Source organism: Mirounga leonina, unplaced genomic scaffold, assembly GCF_011800145.1.
Source record: "Mirounga leonina isolate KUSES-001 unplaced genomic scaffold, KU_Mleo_1.0 Mir_97, whole genome shotgun sequence".
NCBI classification, from domain to species: Eukaryota; Metazoa; Chordata; class Mammalia; order Carnivora; family Phocidae; genus Mirounga; species Mirounga leonina.
This window is the reverse complement of record NW_023270889.1, coordinates 4,104,320-4,129,455: the sequence shown is the minus strand read 5'-3', so window position 1 is coordinate 4,129,455 and position 25,136 is coordinate 4,104,320. Positions and strand designations below refer to the sequence as shown.

Here is a 25,136-nt window from a genome sequence, read left to right as displayed (position 1 = left end):
CCCCCCCCCCACCTCAACACTTTAAAGATATTATTTCATTCTCTTCTCGCCTCCATAGTTTCTGATGAGAATTCATTTCTTAATTGAATTTTGTTTGAAATGTGTATGTAAGTAATGTGTCCCTTTTCTTCTGCTTTCAAGCTTTGTTTTTTATCTTTGGCTCAACATTTTAACTATCATGTATTTCAATGTTAGTCTTCATATCTATTCTAATTGGTGTTGACAAAGGATCTTGAGTCTGTAAACTTCTGGTTTTCAACAAATTTGGTAAACTTTTGTCCATGATTCCTTCAAATACTTTTTCTGCCCTATGTTTTCTCTTTTCTTCTTCTGAGGCTACCTGTGTCTTGAAAAAACTTGATATTATCTGAGAGGTCCCTTGTTCATTTTTTTCAATCTTTTTTCTCTTTGTCTATTTAGATAATTCCATTGATCTTATTTTCAAGTTTACATCCCCATTCGGTTATTGAGTTCATCTGGTAATTTTTAAATTTCAGATATTGTATTTTTTGGTTCTAGAATTTCCACTTGGTTTTTTTATTGTTTAAATATTTCTGCTAAGTTTCTCTATGTTTTCATCCATTTAGAGCATATTCTGCTTTACTTTTTTAAGAATAATTAAAATAGCTGCTTATCTGTTAGTTTCAACATCTGGTTTGCTCAGGGTCAGATGTGGTTCATTTTCTTTTCTCTTGAGAATGTGCTACATTTTCTCGATTCTTCATATGTCAAGTGATTTTGGAAAGTATCATGTATATTATGAATATGAAATTATGAAGACTTGGGTTTCTGTTATTTTTTTCTAATGTGTATTGTTTGCTTTGCTTTAGCAAGCTGTTTTCTTGGCTAGGCGTGAACTGCAAGCTCTATTCTTGGTTTAAATCATTTGCTTCAGCTGATCTGCTTTATTTTGCCCCATGCATGCTTGGTTCAAAAGTCAGTGGGAGATGTGGGTAGATAAAATTTAGGGAACATTTCTCTGTGTCCTTTCTCTTCCCTTCCACGATTCCTCCATTCACTTCAATAACAGCTCCCCAGCTTCACTTTTCTGATGCTGATAACCAGAGAGATTATGAATTTTTCCATCAGTGCCCTCCCCACTGGGCTGCCAAATGCCAAATGGGCCACATACATCCCAGACTGAAAGCAGCAGAACTAGGGAACCCATCTCATAGCATTCCTCTCTCCAAGCATTTACTCCCCACACACAGTCTTTCTGTTTCTGTTCACTCTCCAGTGACTTCAGCTACTTACCTTTGTATTTTATCCGGGTTTTATCATTGTTTCCAGAGGGGAAAAAGCATCCTCGGGTAAGGACTTAGTCGATCATTACCAGAAGTTGGAAACCCATTTGACCTGCAGTATTGTTTCTAACCATAAAGAGCTGGGAACAATTTGAATGTCAACCAACGAAAGCCAGTGGTACATCATCTTCTGGAATACTATGTTGCTGTTAAAAAGAATAAGATCAATCTAACTACTAAAAAGGACAGATCTCCAGGACATACTCCAGGACCAGTTTCAGAACTGTATGTATAGCCTGTGTAGAGGATGCTGTGGTGTGCCTCCCAGGTCCTCCTTTGAGGATCGATGAGCTCGTTTCTCCAGCTGCCAAGAGTACTGGCTGCTGAAAGATCACAGTCCCTCTCAAGGAATTTCCCTCAGCTGAAGGGAGTCATGCTTCCTGAAGTACAAGCCCTCCTCAGGGACAGCTCTCATCCAATGACTGGTTAACGTGAGGTGACACATCGCCTCCATGGGGATCAACTCCAAAGACCTATCCCAGTTCCAGAGTGCCCCATGAGATTGGCTGAGACATCAGTTGTATCTGCATCACAGTTCAATTTGTCCTTCTGCCCACCCCTGCTCCCACCCTCCCTATAGGTGTCGTTCCAGTGACTCATTCCCCCCGTTAAATCTCCTGCATGTGAATCTCCATCTCAGAACTTATTTTCTGTGGAACCTAGGGCAATCCAATACCTTTTGGGTAAACAAGCACAAATAGCACCTAGTTCTGTAAGTTCATATATGTATGTAAAGGCAGGGAAAAAGTCTGGAAGAGTATAGGTGAAAACAATAATAGCAGTTACCTTCAGGGAGGATCTAGGATGGGGGGAGGACATTCAAGAGATACTTTACTTATATGTGTTGTTTGAATTTGTTACAACTGATTTATATATATGTATTTTCTGTCTCAGTGAATGAGAGTATCACTTTCTTACCTAATCACACAAACAAGGATATAGATATAGATATAGATATAGATCTTTGTGGAATTAAAAACAAATACAATTATGGAAACCAAAAGATAACTCTTCATTTATGTCCTTATCCCAGATCCTTCCAGATCTGAACTCTAGGACCATGTACCCATCTGCTTATCATACTCCTCTACTTAGATATCCCTTAGAACCTTCACGTTCATGTCCCCAAAACAAACTTACCATCTCCTCTTTCCAGTTTTTTTCCGGGTATTTTCTGTCTCAGTGAATGAGAGCATCACTTTCTTACCTAATCACACAAATAAGGACTATGGAAGTCATTTGTGGCTTTTCTTTCTACCTCACCACTTCACTTTGATCCATGTTCACGTCCTGTTGATTCTCTCTCCTTAATATTTCTCGGACCCTTCAATTCTTTCCATCCATTTTGCCATTGTCTTAGTTCAGGTTATCATCCACTTTTGCCTGGAGTCTTCTTTCAGAATCTTGACTTTCCTCCTTGGCCCCCATCTCGCTCCTCCCCAATCCATTCTCCACGTTCCAGCAAGGGCAATATTTCTAAAACATCAAGCTGTTCCAATTGGACAGAGTAGGAGTCTGCATGAAACCATTCCTATTCTTCCAGTTGCCACCCAGCCCGTTTTATGATCATTTCCATGTTGGGTCTAAGAGGCAGCTGGTGGCCTGGAAAGAAGAATGAAATGCCCCACCTTGGGCTGAGAGATACAGGGAGCACCATTTGGGCTAACTGGTCATTGCCAGTAACAACCATTCTTTGAGATTCCACTGAACCCTGTAGATTACACTGTGTCCATGGATAAACTAGAGGGGGTTTAAAAAGAGAGTAGTAATGATGAGAGGAACGGGGGAAAAGATGCATGGAGAAAAGGTAAGGGGAGACATACTTATATGTACCATTTTGGCAGCCTGACAATGAGCTAAGTCTTTTCCTTAAATGGAGGTGGAAGCTGAGAACTCTGTCTTAGAGATGGGGCAGGGAGGGTGATGCTGAATTGTGTGGGTCAGTTCCCCCAATCCCCACCCCGGGGTTTGGGATTCTTTAATGCTGTTTAAAAAAGCAAATTTGGTTTTTTTGAATGGCAGAATTGTAGATAGATCTTTGAAAAAAGTTTTATTTCTATTAAAATCATTTTGTTATTTTTGATATATTAATAATAATAATAATAACACCAAAAGTTTAAAAGAAGATTTCTTTTTCAAGTGGGCTCCTTTTCATCTTAACTTCATGTTATAGGAAATGTTTGAACGTATACAAAGGCAGAGAGAATAGTGGGTCAAGCCTCATGTACGCATCACCCAGCTCCGACCATTAGCCTCTGTCTGGCAATCCTGGTCTGCGTGCCACCCTCGTACTGTTATGGAGCTGTTATCTCACCTCCAAACCCACCCTCGCATGTTCTCTTTGAGATGCTGGAACTGGAGCTCTTCAAACCTCACTTCAGTTTTGTCAACCGACTCCCTGTTGGACTCTGCCAATGGCAGGTGCTCGAGGGAGACTGAGGCTGGAGGAGGAAGAAGGGACTTGCTTCTTCCTGTTTGCTTCCTGCTCATACCACCTTGCAGGACTGCTTCACCGGGGCAGCAGTGGCCGTCCTTTGCCAGGGTAATGGTGGTAGCTAGCTGCCGGTTTTCTAACACTCACACGACCAGCCTCACCAGCCTCCTCAAAGGCACCAGCCCCAGGAGGCCAGAGAGCACTCTCCAGAGCCCGGTCCATGGCCTCCAGAGCCCGTCCTGGAGCTCAGGCTCTAGCGGTCTTCTCAGAGGTCTGTGGCCAGCTGAGTGGGGCACTTCCTCCAAGCCTCTAGGTCTTGATAATTCCATCCCTTCCCTTGTTTTCCAACCCTGGGGCAGTAACTATTTCCTGCAGTTGCTACTTCCACAATACTTCCATGATCCCACTGGTTCTCTTTGCTTGTCAGTGACCTGGTTAATAATTCTTTATTCCTTGTTACCATAAATAGTGTGGTTTCTGTCTCCATCACAACCGTTTTTTTCTGAAGTATGTTAAAATCCAATTCAGATATTATGCCATTTCATCTGGAGTGCTTCAGGATGTATCCCCAACTTATGAGCGTTTAAAAAAAATTTACATAACCACCACCGGCATTAACAAACTTAACAAAAATCCCATAATGCCATTGAATAGTTTGCATGCACATTTCCTTGATCTTCCTAATGACTTCTGAGATCTTCATAAGCATCAATCCCAGATGCCCTGGAGATGTAGGGAGGGAGCAGGAACAAGCCACAAAGGAGGGTGGTTTACTGCTCCAGGTGAAAATTCTAGAACTAGAAAACTCCTAAATCAATTTTCACTTGTATTAGGGCTACACCTGGGTGGAAAGGAAGCCTGGGTGAAGACAGGCACTTTAAGGGCAGAACAGGGTAGCGGGAGGCCCTGGGAATCAGATAGCAGGATGCAGGTGTGCTGGACATTGCCTCCTCACCACAAACCTGCCTGAAGAACTTGAGTGAACGAAGTATCTTTGGTTCACAACTTTACCAAGAAAGAAAGTCTGGAAAGGGGGTCTGGGGATTGGGGGAAGAGTGACATGCACAAACAGAGTTGAACTGGATGTTTTGTTCAGTTCATTCCATGGTAGGAATGCTACTCCTGGCAGGCTACGCTCGACTGGCTGTACCCTTCCTCCTGACATAAATCTTCATTGTTTCCCAGGAGAAACATCACCATTTTGCCAAATGGCAATTTTCATAATGAAAGTTTCAATGATTTATTTATCTTCCCAAGATTATCTAAACATAGGAAACTTAATTGGACTTGTCTAAACACTGTCAGTCACCCATAGCCTTGAAGACCTCCTCACTCTGTGTTCAGAACATAACTAAAATTAATGACATGATAAAGATGCCAAAACTCTGATCTCTGGTAGAGGCAAAAGGAAAAGTTGTGAAAAATGTTTGCATGTACTTTGTAGCTATGCTGCATTATATTTCAGTTCCAAGGGAGGAAGTGAGAGTGAACCTACAGAGCAGGAAGACATGGTAGAGAATTGGCCATTTTCTTATGAGTACTTGTGACCCTCTTGAGCCTCCAGGCATCCTCCCACCAGACTGGGAAAACTTAGGGTACAAAGAAACTGAGGAAGTTTTAGACATTTGGTGCTGATAATCAATGCTGAACCATTAACTACAGTACCATATTTGCCTATTATCATTTTCTCATCATATCAAATTACTTACACAGCTTGGTTAGAAAAGCACTGAATATTTCTCTTGACCCTGAAGCCCCAGGCTATCCCAGAATGTATTTCTTGGTTACTTTTTGTGAATTTTATAGGCTCCGAGCAAACCTCAACTTTTGTAAATCAAGCTGGACTGTCTTCTTTTTTTAAATGTTTTATTTTATTTATTTTAGAGAGAAAGAGAGAGAGAAAGCATGAGCAGGGGGAGAACATAGGGAGAGGGAGAGAGAGAATCCTCAAGCAGACTCTGCACTGAGTGTGGAGCCCGGCATGAGGATCAATCTCAGGACTCTGAGATCATGACCTGAGCTGAAACCAAGAGTTGATGCCTAACCAACTGAGCCACTCTGGCGTCCCCAAGCTGGACTAATTTTTTTTTTTTTTTTTTAAGATTTTATTTATTTATTTGAGACAGAATGAGATAGAGAGAGAGCACATGAGAGGGGGGAGGGTCAGAGGGAGAAGCAGACTCCCTGCCGAGCAGCGAAGCCCGATGCGGGACTCGATCCTGGAACTCCAGGATCATGACCTGAGCCGAAGGCAGTCGCTTAACCAACTGAGCCACCCAGGCGCCCCTAAGCTGGACTAATCTTTAATCAACCTGTAGAGTTCACCAAAAGACCGAGAAAGAGAACCAACATTCTACTTCTGCTCTGCTGCTTTTAGTGATATGAACTAGTTAAGTCAAACTCCGTAGAATCTCAGTTTCTTCATCTGTGAAATGGAAACAAGTATGAACACTTGCCTTATTTTCCTTATTAGGGATGTGACAAGAATGAAATGAAATAGAGTTCTTTAAAAACTGTAAACAACTACATATTTGGGACATCTCATCAGAATTACTGAGCAACTTACAAAACTCTTTAAGAAGATTGCTTCTGCTTATGACCTTAGGAAATTCTTCAACCTTGCCTTGCCAAAATTTAGCCCAAGGAGTAATGAGATTAATTCCTTTTCCTATCTCTCCCAGAAGAAAGCTGTGGAAGAGACATACTAAATGGGAAAAACTTTGTGCGGTGTAGAGTTCTTTCTAAAATTGTCACCAATTATAGCAGCTGAAAAGTCTTCTGATCTTCGTCAGAAGTAACATATCCACCATCCAAGTAAACATAATCCTTTAGCTCCAGGCAGCAACCAGGGTCTGCTGAACCTGGTACCTTCATAGCTGTCTGTGCGAGTTTTTCGATGCACAGAAGAAGCCAGCCTGAGTCCCTTTGCTGTTCTTGTATAAGTCTATCTGTTACTTTATCATCTCCGTAGCCCCAAACTCTGTTGTATCAGTTGGAGGTGGGTTTCTGCATGCCGGCCCTTCAAACATTCCTTTTCCCCATCTTGATTCTTCATATTCAGTTCTCCTGGCCAGAGTGGGTTAATGCAAACTGACATGTTTTATGGCTTAACTGGGTCTTGTTCTTTGAATTGAAGGCAGATGGCTCTCCGGAGTCTCTTTATATGGCATGTCCAGATCTGAAAGCCTGAGGGAGGGTCACTCTGTGGACTATCAATTTCATAGTATTTGTTGATACATTACATCCATCGTGTCCTTTAAAAAGCATTTTAGACAATTGGACTTGGCTTTTGATGGCCTTGATGGCCAGAACATTATTGGCTAGTATGTTCTCTGGAATCAGCACTGAGATACAGCTTTCCTAAATGTATCACCAAAGGGCATGGAAACAGCCAAAAGTTCCAGAAAGATTACTCAATTTCACTTTCCAAATTGCAAACAAATGCATCTAATTAGTGAAACCTCATTCAGATCTAAAACCCCAGCAGCAAGAGATAGTGGAAAACAGAGATTTTAGCTTTGCAGTCTTGCCAAATAGATCTGTCCTCAGCTCTCTTGACATCTTAGCAGCATTTGGCACAATTCATTGCACCTTCTTTCTCGAAGCCATTTTGCTTTGCTACTGTGATGCAGAATTCTCCTGGGTTGTCACCTACCTTTCTGGACCCTGTGTTCTTAATCTCTGTTATGGTTATTCTTCCTCTGTCCTTTCCTTAAATGATGGTGTTCCTCATATTTATGGCACCAGGCCCACTTTCTTTTCTTTCCTATACGATGGTGTTCCTCATATTTCTGACCCCAGGCCCACTTTCTTTTCTTATCCTATATGCTTTTTATTTTTAAAGATGATCTCATTTACTATCTATCTTCCTAACTTTCCATGTCTCCAGGTACCATTTATTTGCTGTTAACGCCCAAATTTATATTTCTAATACTTATCTCTCTTTTGAGTTTCAAATCTGAATAGCCAACTGCCTACTAAAATTGTGTGTCCCAAAGGTAAAGCAAATTCAACGTGTCTGATAACAAATCCATCCTATTTTCTCTCAAAACGTATCATTTCTCTGTGTTTGCATCATCCAAGGAGTAGTCCAACCAGAACCTTCATGTTTCAGAGAGTTCTGCTTTTTACCTGGTGGCTGGCTTCCAAGAGACAGGAAACAGAAAGTGCCAGATCAGTTAAGAGCTACGTCTGTATCTGGTGCATTGTTACTTCTGCTAATTATATTGCTCAAACCAGTCAGAGTTCACCCAGATTCAATACAGTGGAAAAAGGGACTACCTTATGATAGGGGAGTGGCACGTTCATATTGCAAAAAGAGTGTGAGGCATGGGAGGTATCCTTGTGACTATCTTTGGGAAAAACAATCTGCCACGCTGCAAAGATCAGAAATCAAATTCCCGCTCAACTAACTGCAAACCCAGAGCACTTAACCGTGAGGCTATATTGCTTCATGTGTTCAGAAGAACACTCCTTTCACTTCTGGAAAATAACTGAAACCAAGGAATATTGGTGCTTCTCCATCATTAGTTAATTGCTCATTGCCTTCTTCATTCCTTTTCTTTCAGCCCCTACAATAAGCCCGAGCATTGTTTTGAGTGCATACGAGAATGACGAGAACAAACAAGTCCCTGGGGCTGGAGTCCGCCCTCCACCATTGCACAAGTAACTTTCATTCTGAATCAATGGACTCAGACTTGGTTGTTTTTAAGGGCAAGGAATAATCCACTTTTGATCCTAAGAGAGATTGAAATGAAGCTCTGCAGGGGAGAGCTCTATGCAGAGTTTAAAATTGAAGCCTGACCTAATCAAAGTTTATAGCATCACAAAATATTTAGATCTCTTGGTGTGGCATGTATACAGGGGAGACTGCACATTTTAAATATTTACAGCTGATAAATATTTTTCATTATAGGACAGTGCTTGACACATAGCGGCTTGTAGGGAAAAATGCTTGAATTCGGCATGCAAGTGCATCTGATTTTCCCTAGGGTTAAGCTGTGGCACTGGCTAAATGGCCAACATTTGGCAGGCCAGTTGCCAAAACAATCCATTGGATCTCTGTGTCATCCAGTTCCCTCCTTAAGACAATCGAAACAAGAATGACCAAATCAGATTGACTCTATGGAAATCTAATCAGTTGCTCCACAATCAGATGTAACAGCTCTGCCATCAAATTAATTTTATTTTATTTCATTTACTGAAGTGACATATAGGCACAGTCTTCACGTGCCTGTTCTTTCCTCATACATAGCGTGACATAATATTAGCATTTGAAGGGATTCTAGAAACATCTGGTTCTCTACTTCTCCTATGGGAAAAAAGGATAAGCAGTACCCTAAGTCACTAAGTAAATGTGGGGTGTCTCTCTGGAGTGCTAAGTATATCTTCAGATTGGGAGGGGAATACATTTATATGTTTAAACAAGTACAAATATGTCATGGAGTATGTATTAGGATAGATTAGATTATGCTCTGCTAACCAAGAACGTCCAATCTCAGTGATTTAAGACAACAAACTTACTTCTCACTCATGCAACATGTCCATGAGGGTCCTCTGCGACCTGTGTTCCATGTTGTTCTCATTCCAGAATCCAGATTGATGGAACAGACTCTCTGTAGAACTTTGTCTATTGTCTTAGCAAAGGAAAAGACAAGGGGTAAATTATGAGCTAGATTGTAATATACTCACCTGGAAGCGGCAGCTGTCATTTCCACTCATACACCTCATTGGCCAAAGAAGGTCATATAGACCTATCTACCTTCAAAGAGGGTCAGAGAAGGGCAACTCTACTGTGTGCCCAGAAGAAATAAGAAATAGTTAGTGAACAGTATTAATATCTACCACAGAATGGGGTGCAAATCTCATATAAACTTTAGGATGAAACATAAGACTTTGAAGAAGTTTCTTGAAATGTATGTGCACCCGCTGGAATGATTAAGTACGAGAATCCTAGAAAATGCTGCATGCTTGCCTGAAATGTCTTATTTTATCTTAAAATATGTATAAATATATACATTTACATAAATATAATATATATAATGTATACTACATATAAAATATATAAATGTATATTCCTTCCCTTATCTTTTGATGTCAGTCTAAGGGGATTTCATGACAGTGGGTTCATTGATTGGATTTTCTTATTGGCTAATATCCCTACGTGCCTGGTCCTGGTGAAAATCTGAAGCCACTGGCAAAGCAATTTAAGTGAAAAATCTATCAAGATGTTCTACAATTCTTTCCCTGTTGTCTCTTCCACACGGTATTTGGAAGCAATTTGCAAATGCAAGTCACTTGCATTTCTTAAATATTTCCAATGTTTTTACATAGCTTTCCAGCATTCGCTGTCTGTTTAAAAATATTTCAAACACACAGACAAAAATCCATTCTTGCCTGTTTACCACCTAAACAGTATAGTTTTCACACAGCTCTGTTTCTTTTGTAATCATAATCTACACATTTAAATAATATTTAATTGAATCATATAATTATAATGGGTACAACAGGCCACACCCAGATTTGGGAATGATACAACTCAAGTGGCAGTAACAGAAGTACAAGGGTGTGCGAGAGAGGACACAGGCCCCTAACCACCACCATCCCTGTGCATCAGATAGTGCATTTCAAATAACAAATGGAGAGTACCCGCTGATGATCTAGTCAGGTGGTTGGTTAAAAGAACTTATATTAAACTTTGGTGGAAAAGTTAAGGAACACTATCCGGGATCCTCATACTGCAATTAATGATTCTAAAGCCCAGAATCTGTGAACTACTTTAAATCATTCATTCATTCACTCCTTTATTAGTTCATTTATTTATCGGTCCGTTCAGAGGCAGTATAGGATAGTGGACAAGAGCATGGATGCTGGCACCAAATTGTGTGGGTTTGAATTCCAGTGTTGCTATGTGCCCCATGGCCAGTTTTCCCGACTGTAACATGGGAAGATGAGGACCTACCTCAAGGGGTTGTTGAGAAGATTGAATGAAATAACCAGTGTAAGTTATGTAAATGTTAGCTTATGATAAACTCCTTCATTTGATGAATCTTTGCTGAGCAAATACCATGTGCCAAATATTGCCTTAGCTGATGGAGAAAGGAAGGTGAACAATAAATAGCACAGTTACCTCTCTTGGGCAGTTCTATAGTCTAATGCGAGAAGCCAAATTACACGGCAGGCTTCAAAATAATTAGGTACAATTTGCCTACATTCTGTGAAGAAGGACAAGGTGGTAGGAACGAGCCTTTCCTCTCTATATCCTCAGAATCAGGAGGGTCTGGCACATACTAAGTGCTCAAGAAAATATTTCTGGAACGAATGAGTAAATAAATATATGACTTACCCATTTCGTGGATTTGTCAGCATTCTGCTTCTTGTTAGAGACTGGGATTCCCGGCAGCAGGAGAGACCAGCGCTGCTTGCTAGGCAGGTCCTTCACGCCTCTTCTTCCCTCTTTTACCTGTTTAGTAAAACTAAAATCCTCTGGTTTCTAGTGTTTCTAGTTCACTAAGATGCCTTCTGTGGGCAGCTTTTCTAAGATGTGAACTTAGATTGCTAGATTCAGAATTCTGACTTCTGTGCAATGATTATCAGCACTTCTCTGTTTGTCAATTTCAGAAAAAATGCCAAGAGAATATCCTTATACATTTGAGCCACTATTTTCATATGCTTCAAAGTGAGTTTCTTTATTGGTAGAGGTTGAATTTTTTGAACTTTAAGTACCTTTTGACTAGCAAGGGATATTACCGAATGCTAAATTAGTGCTAAAAAGTAAAGTGTTTTATTGCTCCCCAAACCTAGCCTAACAGACCCACCACTTAGCAGATCTCTGAGGCCTTCTCCAACTTCGATGACAAACGCGTGCAGGAAAACCTGTGCTCTGGAGACCCCCTGGGGGACAGGGGTGGGGATGCACCATTCTGGGGGGCTCGGTTTTAGCTGTAAAGATGAAACAGAACTTTTTAAACAGTTTAGATAGAACTTTCTTCAAGGTAAATTTCATGCTTCCCTGACTTCTTAGCTAGAATGTTCTGAAAAGCCGTGTGTCCAGGTTAGCATAACTGATCACGGCTAAAGAAATCTCCCCCAGGGCAGTTGTGAAGAAGAGAGTGAGCAGCCCTGAACTGGTTCTGTTTGCTCCTATCCCTCCCACCTGTAATAGTTTCTCAGATGTGTAAGTTGGACACGGCTGACGAGGGCCAGACGTCTTTCCACCGCTATGTATATAGTGACCCCGTGGTCTGCTAAATGTGAGTGCACTTACAGACCCCACGGGGCAGAACATTTTGCCGTGATCGGCCCCCAGTTTCCCGTGGGCACCGGCTGAGGTAGGTGCCTGGCACTACTCAGCTCTTTGGTTGTTGAGAATTCACATAGATAATTAAGCCTTCAAAAGCCCAATTTGGCCAGTCGTACAGTCTTCTCCTGTCCTCTCAAACTCTGAACTGTATCTCTCCTTCCTGGACTTGTTCTCTGTATTCTTCTTCCTCTCTCTTCCCTCCTCCTCTTCCCGTTGCCTCCCTCGCTCCTTCTCCCTCTCTCCTTCCACTCTTCATACTCCTCTTCCTCCTCCTCCCTCTTTCTTCAACCTTGCCCCCCTTTGCCAAATCTTGCTCCTCCTTCCCCGTCGGCAGAAAGCCATGCATGTAGCTCGTCCTCTTTGTCTGCAGCTGCCCCACAGACTGAGACACAGAATTGCCCTGAGGTGTGTCTAAACCTGCCAACTCTGTAAGCCTTCAGATCTGGAGATAGAGTGAGGCATATTTAAGGAGAACTGATAAGAAGAATCACCCACAAGCCTCCAGTCAACCCTTGGCAGCTTGCCGAGGAGCCCGCTCGGAGAGCACGCAGCTGAAATGCCGCACAGAAGCCCCAGGAGTTTGTACAATCCCCAGCTAGCATCCCAAACCGTAGGGCAGACGGAAAGACAATCGGAGAAGCTGGACTTAAACTGAGCAAAGCAAAAACACAATATTGGATCTGGGAAGAGTTGATGATAGCTCAACGAAGAATTACAAAGTGGGTTTGAAACTTCCTGTGGGAGCCCTGGGTTGGCCTGTGTTCCTGCCCCGTGGACGCCATGCCAGTACACACATCTCCTTTTCATTTGTCAGCATCCTGCTTGTTAGAGTCCGGGATTCCGGGCAGCGGGAGAGACGGGCCCTGCTTGCTAGGCAGGTCCCGCGCTCCCGCCGCGTCTCTGCACACATGCTTTGGAGGTGCTGCTTGTTGTCCCAGCTACATGGGCCGGGGCTGGCTGTGTGGCAGGAGCAGGTGGTGCCTGAGGACAAGCCCTTGGCTTTCCCCAAGGCAGTTCCCCCATGTAGCCTCCCTCCCCGCTCCCCCACCACCCCATATTCTTTGTTTTGGACCATTTCCTTTCTCCCTGAGCTTGCCTGGGCTACCACCCCCCTTCATAGAACCAAAGCCTTACGCATGCAGGAGAGAGATGCTGGGGGGCCAGCCAGGAGGGGACATGAAGGAGCCTCCTGGGGTGCTGGAAATGTTCCCTATTTTGGTCTGAGTGCTAGTTGTATGAGAGTACACATATGTAATCACTCATCCAGCTATACATTTAAGATTGTGCACCTCACTGTGTAGAAGTTATACCATTAAAAAGAAGAAGAAGAGAGAATCTAGAATTGGCAGATCTGGGTTTGAATCCATTTAGGGTTGTGTGACCTCTGGCTCTTGCCAAGCCTCCCTTCCCCGCTGTAAGCGAGGATAGTGTGTTTTGTACGTTGGCGGTGGGGTGCATGACACGGACTGAAACGCGTCCACAGTGGATAAAGTGCTGGGTACGGGATTAGTGCTCAAGAACGGGTTGCAAATATCATCATTGCTGTTTGAGAAAATTAGTCTCCGAACATGGGAACAGATGCAGATGTTTTGAGTTAACGTCTCTCCACATACTGGAGCATCTGGACATCAGCTTTCAAGGCCTTAACTCAAAGGTGGGAACTTTAGGCACTGAAGTAGGCTAACAGAAGAAAATCACTGGGCAAAGAGCCTTTCATGGGTGCTCTTTCGGTTACACCAGCCGGGCAGCCCCAGTCACCTGGCCAGCCCACACAGGCCTCATCTCTGTCTCATGCCCGTTCCAGCCACGTGTCTTGAATCCTGCAGGCAAATTCTGATGAATTCATTTTTGGCAAATAAACTCCGCTCATACGCAAAAGGTAAACTTTTGATCTGTGCGCCTGACACCAATGCTGAGAAACGCAGCCATGACTAATGGTATTATTTCAGCTCAGCCCTGGAAAATCGGAGCCTTCCTGATTCTTTTTCTGCCCTCATTAAAGTCTGTTTTACTCTGACCAGGAAATGGAGGAAACCCCTGGTGTTCATTGCTGACCTCTACTCTGCTGGTAACTACTTAGAAATCCATAGAACTACGGAGTGCGGGAGCCGTGTGAAGTCTTCAGGTTTAGATGAGGGAAAACCCCTCACTCTCCAGATGAAGCAGGAGAAGTAACTCGCACAGAGTTCATTCATCTCCAACAAGGACGTATTCAGCGACTGTGTGCCAGGATTTGTGGTTAGACCCTGGATTACATAAGCTGGCATGGAAAATTTCTTCTAGCTCCCTTCCAGAGTTCTCCCGAGCCAGACTGTAGCTCAGATCGGTACGGCCTGCTATTCATTGATGCTTCTTCAGTAGAACAATGGTCTAGACTCGGCGCGGAGTTAAATCGTCAAGGGAGAAGCAGCGGTGCTGGCAGCTGATGCTGCAAACCACACAGGCTTCTACACAGGTAAGAGCCTGCGCCCTGAGCGGGCTGGCGGGGGGCGGGGGGGGGGGACGGTGGTTTCCATCTTCACCGTCGCTTCCCTGCCTCTGTCTTAGGATCTCCTCTGCCACACAGAGCTTTTGGGGGCATCACCTCTGTTTCCTGCCTTCCTGAGTTTTCGGCTACTCTGGATCGTCATTCCATTCTGGATTCAACCCGCCAAAATGTGCTAGAAAGAGAAATGGAAGACACGAAGGGACCAGCCCTGGTCTCCAAGCTCCCTCCACCATGGCCCTGAAGCATGGGTTATGGGGCATTAAACCTACTGCCTGTAGATGAGGATTCTTTCAAATTCCCGGTCAGCAGACAGAGAATAAGGATAGGCAGAAAGATGTTTGGATATGAGAGTGTGTTGCTTCTTGGCCCAGGACAAACAGGGCAGGTACTGTGAAGGGGGCTGAATTCCAGCCGTGCTCCTCACCTCTCCCTCGGTGAAAGTCATGTCAAGCCCTCTGAGCCTCCCTTTCTCCACCAGTGGGCTCATGCGTCTTCTCAGGGATTTGTCATGCAAGCAAGGGACCTCATGTGGTTGAGTGTTTCATCCACTTATTCGTCCAGTCAAAGATTTATTAAGAACCTACAGCACGGCCGGTACCGTGCTAAGTGCTTGCAGTCAGTAATGAGCAGGATACACAATCTGAGCCTCACTGAGCACAGAGCCGGATGGGAAAGATGAGCAACTTAGGAAGCAGTAGCCCTAGGCAGTGTCCTAAGCATTGTGACGGGGTGCGGCGTGCCCCTGGCCCCTTGCCGGCCTCGTCTTCTGGGACTCTTCCCTGGCTCATGGGTTCCTGCCACCGGTCCCCAGGCTGCTTCCTGAACATGGCAGCTTCCTTCACGCCTCTTCTTTTCTACCTTCACATGGTTGTCCTTGCTGCTCACTCTGCCTGGAATTACCTTTCCCCAGGGACTGCAGAGCTGCTCCCTTTTATCACTCATACCCCAGAGAGGTGTCCTCCAGATGGCCTATCTAAAATAGCCCCACATTCTACTCTGGTTTTGCTCATGGCTCGGCTTTATTTTATTTTTTTATAGTCCTTGCTACCACCTGACATTCTAGTATGTATCCGTTTTGTTGGTGGTGATATTGGCCATTGTCCGTCAGTTCCAGAGGAGCCTGGACTTTTGTCTGCTTCGCTCCCTGCCATCTCCCTGGTGCCTGCAACAGAACCTAGATCCTGGTGGTTAAACCTTTGCTGAATGACGAAATGAAAGGAGTACATGGGGAAATAATTTAGGCTCAGGGAACTTCCTGACAGAGATGACATTTAAGCCAATGAGTTGGTCAGATATAAACGAGGCTTAGGTAAGGAGGGGGTGTGCGCAAGTGTTTTGGGCCAAAGACACAGCATGTGGGAAGCCCCAGAGATGAGTAGAGCAGTAACAGTGAAAGAAGTTGAGCGTAGCTGGCTGAAGGGGTGTGGAAGGGGTGGGGTGGTGGAGAGAGCTGTGGGTGGAGGGAAAGACCGGAGGCAGAAGAGGAGGACCCTGGCAAATTGAGTTCAGACTCAATCCTACAACATAAGAAAGCAAACTGGTACAGCCCATCTGGAGCACAGCTTGGCAGTTACTTACAAAGTTAAATGTGATTTGTCATGCAACCCAGAAATACCACTCCCGGTATTTACCCAAATAGAAGGAAAAGTTACTTTCACACACACAACCCTGAGTTTTTATAACAGCTTTATTTTTTTTGCACTGTTTCATAAGAGATCTTTTTTTCCCCTTTTTTAAATTTTATTTTATTCTGTTTTGTTAGTCACCATACAGTACATCATTAGTTTTTGATGTAGTGTTCCATGATTCATTGTTTGCATATAACACCCAGTGCTCCATTCAATACATGCCCTCCTTAATACCCATCACCAGGCTAACCCATCCCCCTCCCCCCCTCCCCTCTAGAACCCTCAGTTTGTTTCTCAGGGTCCATAGTCTCTCATGGTTCGTCTCCCCCTCCGATTCCCCCCCTTCATTTTTCCCTTCCTACTATCTTCTTCTTCTTCTTCTTTTTTTTTTTTTTTAACATATAACAGCTTTATTTTTAATCACAAAAGCAATCTGTTCTCTATTTTGAATGCTGTGATGGTTACATGACTATGTAGGTTTGTCAAAATCATGCACTCACAAGAGTGATTTTTACTGTATGGAAAGGATTCTTTGATTCAAAGAACTATGGGAAACCATTGGAGGGTGTTCAGTAGAGGGTAGCACTGTCAGATCTGTGTTTTGGAAGGATCGCTCTGGCAGGGGAACGGCAAGAGTGGAAATGCGAACGACCGAGAAGTCGAGAGCAATGGACCACATGAGAGATGACTGCGGCTTGGACTTGTGCTGGCAGAAGTGGGGGTGGAAGAAAGTGAGGATTTGAGACATAAAAGAGTGCTCGCTTCGGCAGCACATATACTAAAATTGAGACATAGAAGATAGAATCAGCAGGGCTCGGTGATTCACTGGACGTGGGGAATGAGCAAGAGGGAGGTGCCAAGAACGATGCTGAGGAATGTGGCTTAGGGGCAACTGGGTAGACACTGGTGTCGTTTGCCATAAACACACAGGCCTTTTGAGGAGAAGGAGCGGGCCTTGGGAAACACACGGCATGCGCATGTATGAGCTAACAGGGCATTGTATACATTGGGAGTATGCTTAATGTTTTCATTTGTTTAGTTAGTTTGTTCTGTTTTATCTTAGCCAGGTAACACAGACCTGAGTGCTTGAGGCCATGACCAAGAAATCCACCTGACTTAGGGGTTACCATTGAGACTTTATGTTCTATTGCAGCAAATTACTTTCATCTTGGTGCTGCCATTTGGCTGGCTAAGACATCATGTGTATTTATGTAGGTACAGCTATATGATTAAGATAGTTATTGAGTTAGATGGTGGACCATTTGCACGCTGACTATCATTTTCAAGGAAATTGAGAGAGAGAGAGAGAGCAAAAAAAAAAAAAGATTTCAAAGAAAAATCAGTGTGTGTGTCCTAGAATAGAGAGCTGTCTCCCTCGTAGAGATTTGAGCACCTGTGCATGCATGTGGCTTGGGTGGTTTTGCCTCTACAGAAGAAGGACGGGCTTCCACATTCTTCTCTGCTTTGTCAGTTCCTTCCATTCCCTGGCCTAGATAAAGCTGAAGTGTGTATCTCCAGCCAAACCACCTTCTGCTGTTTTTATGTGGCCCCAATTCCGTGTGGTCTGGCCTGGCGAGGAGAGACTTAAATTGAATAAGTACGGTTCATGGCCTGGAGATTATAGATTTCTTTCAGAACATTCAAAACTCCGAACCAATGTTATATCATTGATCCCCGAAATATTCTTGTGAAGTTAATTGGAAATCCTTGCCTGTATTTATGAACAGGGAAGCTGGAATAAAGAGACATTCATTCCAGACAATTCAGCTGAGATTCCAAATGGCGGAGAATGGGTTCCTTAATCTTCCCTGAAACATCTTACCCTTGCCTCTGAGGCGTGTTGCAACTTTATGGCCTTCCTAAATGCCAAGTTCAATAAAGTACTTCTCAATGGTTGCCTCTTGGTGGGTGGGTTTACAGGATGGTTTTGACGTTCTTTGTGATCATCCATGTTTTCTGGTTTCCCTATAATAAGCGTGTGTTACCTTTATAATTGGGAAGAAAATGAAAGAAATGTCATTTGACAATAGCGTGCAGAATGGGAAACCATTTTTAGAGAAAAATGTACGTATGAGATTACACATCCAAATGTTAATAGCAGTCATTGTTTTGGTCTGGGAATATGGGTGATTTTCTTTTCTTTCTAGTGCTTTGTGTTTTTCCTTTTCTTTTTTTTTTTTCATGAATACACATTACTTCTGTAATCAGAGAAAAAAAATACTAACTATTCTTTAAAAAATGCCACACAGACTTCCTCTCCCCAGTGCACGCAGTGGGATTGTGAGGGTGAAGAGAGCGGGCTTTCGGTTCTGACCCTGCAGGTCGCATCCAGTGTGATGACCTGATGACCCGTTTCCAGGGCTTTAACGAGAGTCATAATAGCACAGTCTCCCCCCAGGGTCAGGTTCCCGCGAGCTAATGCATCTGAGGGCACTTGGAAGGAAGGTACTTAGTGGGGAGCTGCCGCGGCAACTGCTCTCCCATGAATACTGTGTTCAATATAATGAAGGGAACATGTTGTAATTTGAAGGCACATCATTTTTATTTTGAGGAAACAGGTGAAATCACAGTTATTAAACCAATCTCCTGTACTTTGGCACTTCTTGTGCCGGCTGATGTCACGTCAGAGTGGAAGGGGGGAGGGTTTGTCCCTGTATGCCCAGGCATCCTGTCCCCCTGCAGGGTCAGGCAGACGGGGTCTGGCCAAGAGCCTGTGGGGGTGCGGGAGGCCGGGGTGCTGCCAGCTCTGGGACAGGGCCGCCGCCTTTGGCCAGGCAGAGGCCCAGCTTGAGCAAGCTGCCCCTCTGAGTCTTCCACAGACAGACAGTCGGCCCCTCTGGCCAGGGAAGCCCGACTCTTGGCAGTACACTGACAGGAGATCTATGGCTGAGTAAGACGGCTCCATCAGGAGGTGGAGGACTAAAACATTGTTCTCTTCCAGTTAAAAGTCAGGTAATTATCAGTGTTCAGTCATATAGTTTTATGGCCACAATGATTCACACAGGGTCTCTATAAGAAGGAAGAAAAATGACATGGAAAGAATGGCTTATAGATCAACCTGTTCAAATGGAAGAGATTTTATATATATGATCAGAGAGAAAGAGAGATTTATATTTCTTTGAACGTGCTGGTCAAACTACACAGTTTCACTAAGCATTTAAAAATATATTCTCTTGATCTGTCTCTCCCTCTGTCTCCCCAGGGATGGAAATAGAAATTATTTAGTCTGGGAATTCAACTTAATTCAAGTTTCTTCTGTGGCTTAAGCACTAGTGGAAGAGGGGGACATGGCTTCCAAAAGCTTATATTCTGATGCCCCTTTTGTTAAGGCTTCTTTGTTGTTAAGTGATTGGTATTTTGGTGGAACCTTTTCTATATTCTATATTCTATATTATATTATGCCTGCCTTATTTTTCTATATTATACCTGCCTTATTTTTCCATATGCCTAAAAGAAAAAAAAACATTTCCCCCACTTCTCAAGCAATTTTAGGAGTTGTCCTAGGGTTAGAAAAGACAAACAGAGCTTAAGTTTATGAATATTAAAACTGAATGTTGGAAAACGACTTGAGGTAATTTGATTGCTCAAATTTAATTCCTTAATTGATTACTTAATTTAATTACAATTTTCTCCTTACGTGACTAAGCAGGGCTGTATTTAAGCCAGCCTGGAGAGGTGGCCAGCTCTCTTCAGCTGTAGCACGAGATGAAATAGCATGGTCTTATTGGCTCAGGCTCCGAAGTTGAGGGCAGTGGGTGCTAGACCATCAACAAGGCTTGCTAAGAAGTCGGAATGGGTTTTGCCACCCATAGCATATCATCCACCCTCACCTATACATAAAAAAAGACAATAACAACGCTGAAAGAAGGTTAGTGAGAGAGACTTCCCCTGAGCAGAGTATTTCCTCTCATCCTCCTACTCAAATCAAATATGTGAGAGATGCTGGAGAAGGGTCGAAGATATGGGGTGTTGACCATTCACCCCTCAACTAGTTACTTGCATTACTACAGAAACCCAAGATGGCCATGGATTCAAAGAGAACTCTTGGGCAAGCTTGACAAATGTTCTCTAGAGTTGGCAGGGCACAGAGTCTGCAAAGTCTGAAGGGGAAAGATTGATAGAATTGTCCCCAATGGTAGGGTGAAGAGAAGGGCCAAAGGGACAGCAAATAACACTTCATCTGTCGCGGGCAGGGGTGGGTGTCATCTTGTCAGCTGTGGGTCAGGGAGGACACCTCAGATGAAAGCCAGGCTTCGGTTTCCTTGAAAGGACGCTGCCCAAAAGGTCTGCCCACAGGGACTAGACAACCTGGCAGAGACTGATGGGTCAGCTGTCCTATAGGAGCTAAGAGGATCTTGAGTGGTTAGCCAGGAGATATTACTCTGTTCAGGGAGATGTCCCCAGCAAGGAGATCTCCAAACAACCAACAAAAGTGGTGTATGAAAGAAAAAGCCATGATTTGCCAGGTAGTGGGCACCATGATCATATAGCTACAGTGTTGGTCAAGTATAGCTTTCTGCCCCTTTACCTCCCCTTGCCCTAGTGCTGGAGGAGTTAGAAGCCACAGAGTAAGTTGAGGAGAGGGTGTTTTAGGGTAAATAAGGAACTGATCAATACCCACTTCCCTTATTTAATGTAAGTATTTGAGCTTGGGTCAGGCCTGAATGGGGGAGGAGGAGAGCTTTGAAATACATGAGAGATTGAACTTTTGTGTTAGATGAACTGGACTTTTTAATACCTGAAAAATGAGACACCCTTGATTTCTGGCTGACTGGAAAAGATAAGGGGTCTGTCTGAGGTACCATCACGCTGTGAGGAAGAGAAATCCAACAGAGGAGGCCAGAAGGCAGTGGGTGGGATAAAAACGAACTTGTTCCATGGGGGTCCGGTCCCTCAATATTTCACTTACCCGAGCAAGGGTTCCAGAGAAAACTGTCTTTGCATACTGCAGTTTTATGAACAGTTTTGGAGATGTGTAGTCTTGGTACTTGACATATAAAAATACTCCCTTTATTTCTATAATACCCAGCTCAGCAGACCTCTGTCTTTGATAACCTGTTCTAGCCTAGCTCTGGATTTGGAGAGCTCCTCTCTTCCACTCACTCTGCAGAGATTTTGATGGTAAGAGCTGGATATTATAGTCCGGAATGTAAAATTGAGAGCTCACAAGGCAAGTCTGTTGAAACAGAAGATACAGTAATTGTGAAACATGACTGGGAAAGCTTTCTCTGAAAGGCTGGGTTGGTATTGAGTGATTAAGACACCCTGGGATGCCTGAGTGGCTCAGTCGGTTAAGCGCCTGCCTTTGGCTCAGGTCATGATCCCAGGGTCCTAGGATAGAGTCCCTCATTGGGCTCCCTGCTCAGTAGGGGGCTTGCTTCTCCCTCTGTCTCCTGCTCCCCCTGGTTGTGCTTTCTCTCTCTCTCTCTCTGACAAATAAATTAATAAAATCTTAAAAAAAAAAGACACCCAACTCTGAGCCTGGTCTTGTCTCCTCCTAACTGTATGACCTTGGGACAATTATGTAGCCTCTCTGTGCCTCAATTTTCTCCTTTTTGAAATGGGGATAGTAATAGGTACCTTTCTTCACAGAGTTGTGAAGATTAAGTGTGTTAACATGTGTAAAGTGCTTAGAATAGTGTCCAATACTGTGGTAAGAAGTGCTTTGGAGTGTCAGTCATTGCTGCAGACACTGTTGGGGCCCAGGTCATATCTTCCTGGCCTACTCCAGCATTGCCTGTGAAAGCTCACACACACTCATAGCTTCCTGTCCCTTCCTTCCCTTCTTGCGGGTGTTCTCTGGCAGCAGGCGTGAGCTCAGGCCAAGTGCACAGCAGGCTGAAAGCACAGGTGTTAAAGCCCCAGAAGAGACCTTTAATCAGCGAGGGTTGGGGCTGGAGGATAAACAGCCCAGCTCCTTTGTGCCCCAGAGAGGAGATTCCTTGTTCCATGGGGTCTCTGAGAGGATCCCCAGAGGGATCGAGCCCTAGTTGTCCCTAGCAGTGACCCACTCATTCATTGATCATGGATTGGCTTGCCCCCTCTCCCTTACCATGTTTCCTAAGATTGTCTCCAAGATAAATGACTTAAACTCAAGTCCTTGTCTTAGTGGGAAGCATTGTGGGAACCAAAACACACAGCTCTTTTATATGGAAGTCTTTTAGATGCTTAAAATCCTATCTTATATATTTTTCATAACCTACCACCCATAGTGGTTGCGGAGCTCACAATAGGATACTTGCTGAATTTTAATTCTATATCATCTCCATTTTTCATTATTTCTCTCTGTAACCCCATGAGCTTCTAATTGCAACTGTCCTCCCAGAACTTCAGATGGTTGGATAGTTATCCTTTTCTTAAATATCTCCACTCAGAGGATTCCAGGGCTCTGTTTTGCTCACCCCTATGTTCCCAGAGCCAAATGCAGTATCTGACAATAACAATACTCAATAAAAACTCTGCTGCCTTACTAATGGAAACCCTATCCTTCATGTTAAATCAGAATCTAGCTCGCTGCCAATCAAACCCCAAATAACGAGAAAGCAATCAGAAAGCTAACTTGATAGGGGCGCCTGGGTGGCTCAGTCGGTTAGGTGTATGCCTTCGGCTCAGGTCAGGATCCTAGAGTCCTGGGATCAAGCCCCACGTCAGGCTCCCTGCTCAGTGGGGAGTCTGCTTCTTCCTCCCCCTGCTCCTTCTCTCTCTCGATCACTCTCTCAAATAAATAAATAAATAAAATCTTAAAAAAAAAGAAAGCTGATTTTATATAGTAGGTACAGCAGCCTGGTGTTTATGTTGAGCTGGTTGAGACCTGCACTGTCCAGTACGGCAGCCACTAGCCACGTGTGGCTACTGAACATGCAAAACGTGGCTCGTCTGAGTTGTAACGTGCTACAAGTGTAAAGTGCACACCAGAATTTGAAGGTTCAGTACCAAAACAAAAAAAAAGTGAGATATCTCATTATGAATTTTTTACGTATCTTATATAATCTGACGTTTTTTGAAATGATTTGAATTATTTGAATAATATTCAAATACAGTTTGAATAATTTGAATTCTGTATCATAATTTGAAATATTTTGGATATACTGGGTTAAATAAAATATATTATTGATTTCACTTGTTCTTGTTACCCTTTTTAATACATACTAGAAAATTTAAAATTATGTGTGTGGCTTATGTTCTGTTTCTATTGGATAGTGCCAGTCCATCCCTAAATATGATTGCTTTTTCTCAACTATCTCTCACAGGTGGTAATTTTTATTCATCCTCTAACTGAATGTTTTTAGGGTCCTGGGCCTGTACCAGAGGTGGGGTACATGAAGATTCAGCATTGCATTGAGACTGGGATGGGGGTCACAAGGAATGAGGAAGACCCTAGAGTCTGGGTCCCCTCTGCTAGCCTTAGGCATATTCCTCTTGGATCTCAGAGAGGGAGAGCAGTGGTTAAAGCCTTAACATGTCAGTAAAAAATAATCGGAATCCAATACCTTTATCTTTACTGGAATGTCTCTGCATTCATTTGGTTGGTAGGTTTCGCATCCATGGAGTGCCTGAGTTGGGTAATATCCTCCTGACTCAGTTGAATGTCGACTTGAGAATTTAGAATCCAGGGAGGTATGCTTGAATGTAGGATGTGCATCTCCTAGTCATTGAGCAAGTCACTTAACCTTTTTAAGCCTCAGTTTCTAACTCTATAAAATAGGAATAGTGCTACCTGACCATGTATCTCACAAAATTGCTATAAGGAGCGAATCAGAGAGTGGACAGATTAGCTGTATGTGGACCAGGCTCTGGGATGAGTTCATGAAATGACCCCCATTTCAGGAGCTGCAGAAACTTTGACTCTGAGTGACTGAAATATCCCAGAGGGCATCCAAAGGCTGATGAACTATTCTTCTTCCCTTTATTGAACATCTCGATATAAAGTCTGTGGTAGACTATAGGTCAAAATATCTGTTATGACTTAATTAACTTAGATAAGTGTCTATATGACATTTAGGTTAGTATGATCATTATCCCAATGGGTTTGTTTTTATAGTTATGCACACTTTTCACTCTTGAGAACCCCAAGGAACAAAATGTTATTGGCATCCTCTCCTGAAACAAAGAACAGCTGCATTTGTTTGGGACATTTCCCAGGCTGCTCCTTCCTCCATGTGTGAAGGATCCTGTTGGTCTGTCAATCCCACATCGAAGAGGGAGCTTGGGTTGTCATCACTTCCCTTCACCAGGACTCATGCAGCTGCTGGGTACTCCGTGTGGGTTCTCTATTGTGTTTGAAAACTCTATGGTGGTCGCCTTAGGTGTAAGGAGCTCTACCTGCATTCACCTTTCCTCTAAAGTACACAGTAGTGACATGGAACCCCAGTGGAGGAAAGTCCTGGGAATGTCCCTGCTTCTACCAGTGCTGATCTCATTCTGACAACTGCCGCCATATATAAAAGGACCAGAATGTTGAGGCTGGAAGAGCCTTGAGAGAGTTGAGTGGTTCTCAATTCTGGCTGCCTGTTAGAATCTCCTAAGGAGATTTTGAAAATACTCAATGCCTAATCAGCTTTGATCCTGATACTGATTTAATTGAAATGGAACAGGGTCCTGGCAGTTGCTTCTTTTTAAGTGCTCTCCAGGGTTAAGAACCGCTAATCAGAAGTCAGGACTAAAGCTGCTGTCTCATTGCCTCATGCAGATAATTGAAGATAACATGGCTTTGGATTCAGACATCTTTGAACTTTGAATTCTGCCTCATTTACTCATTAATTGAGGCCTTGAACAAACTCTTGAAATTCTCAATTTCTTTGCTCATAAATGGGAAAAATAACACTTAGAACATTTTATGGGAAATTAAGTGTGAAGACTTATGTCTGTCTTCTGCACTCATTGTAAGTAAGCAACTTAAGCATAGGGACCATCTAGTAAATAAAAATCACACTTAACTGAGAAACTACAATGTGTCAGACACAGCAAGTACAACATTTAA

At 43.4% G+C, this 25,136-nt stretch overlaps 2 long non-coding RNA genes across 2 annotated transcripts in view; both read left to right on the top strand.

Annotated features, from left to right (window-relative positions):
• Positions 1 to 8,386, top strand: part of LOC118006501 — a 65,606-nt gene extending 57,220 nt beyond the window's left edge. Inside the window, exon 3 of the long non-coding RNA XR_004678096.1 lies at positions 8,307 to 8,386. This is a non-coding gene — a long non-coding RNA (uncharacterized LOC118006501). The remainder of the gene's footprint in view (positions 1 to 8,306) is intronic.
• A 3,935-nt stretch (positions 8,387 to 12,321) lies between these two features.
• Positions 12,322 to 25,136, top strand: part of LOC118006500 — a 125,238-nt gene continuing 112,423 nt past the window's right edge. Inside the window, exon 1 of the long non-coding RNA XR_004678092.1 lies at positions 12,322 to 14,495. This is a non-coding gene — a long non-coding RNA (uncharacterized LOC118006500). The remainder of the gene's footprint in view (positions 14,496 to 25,136) is intronic.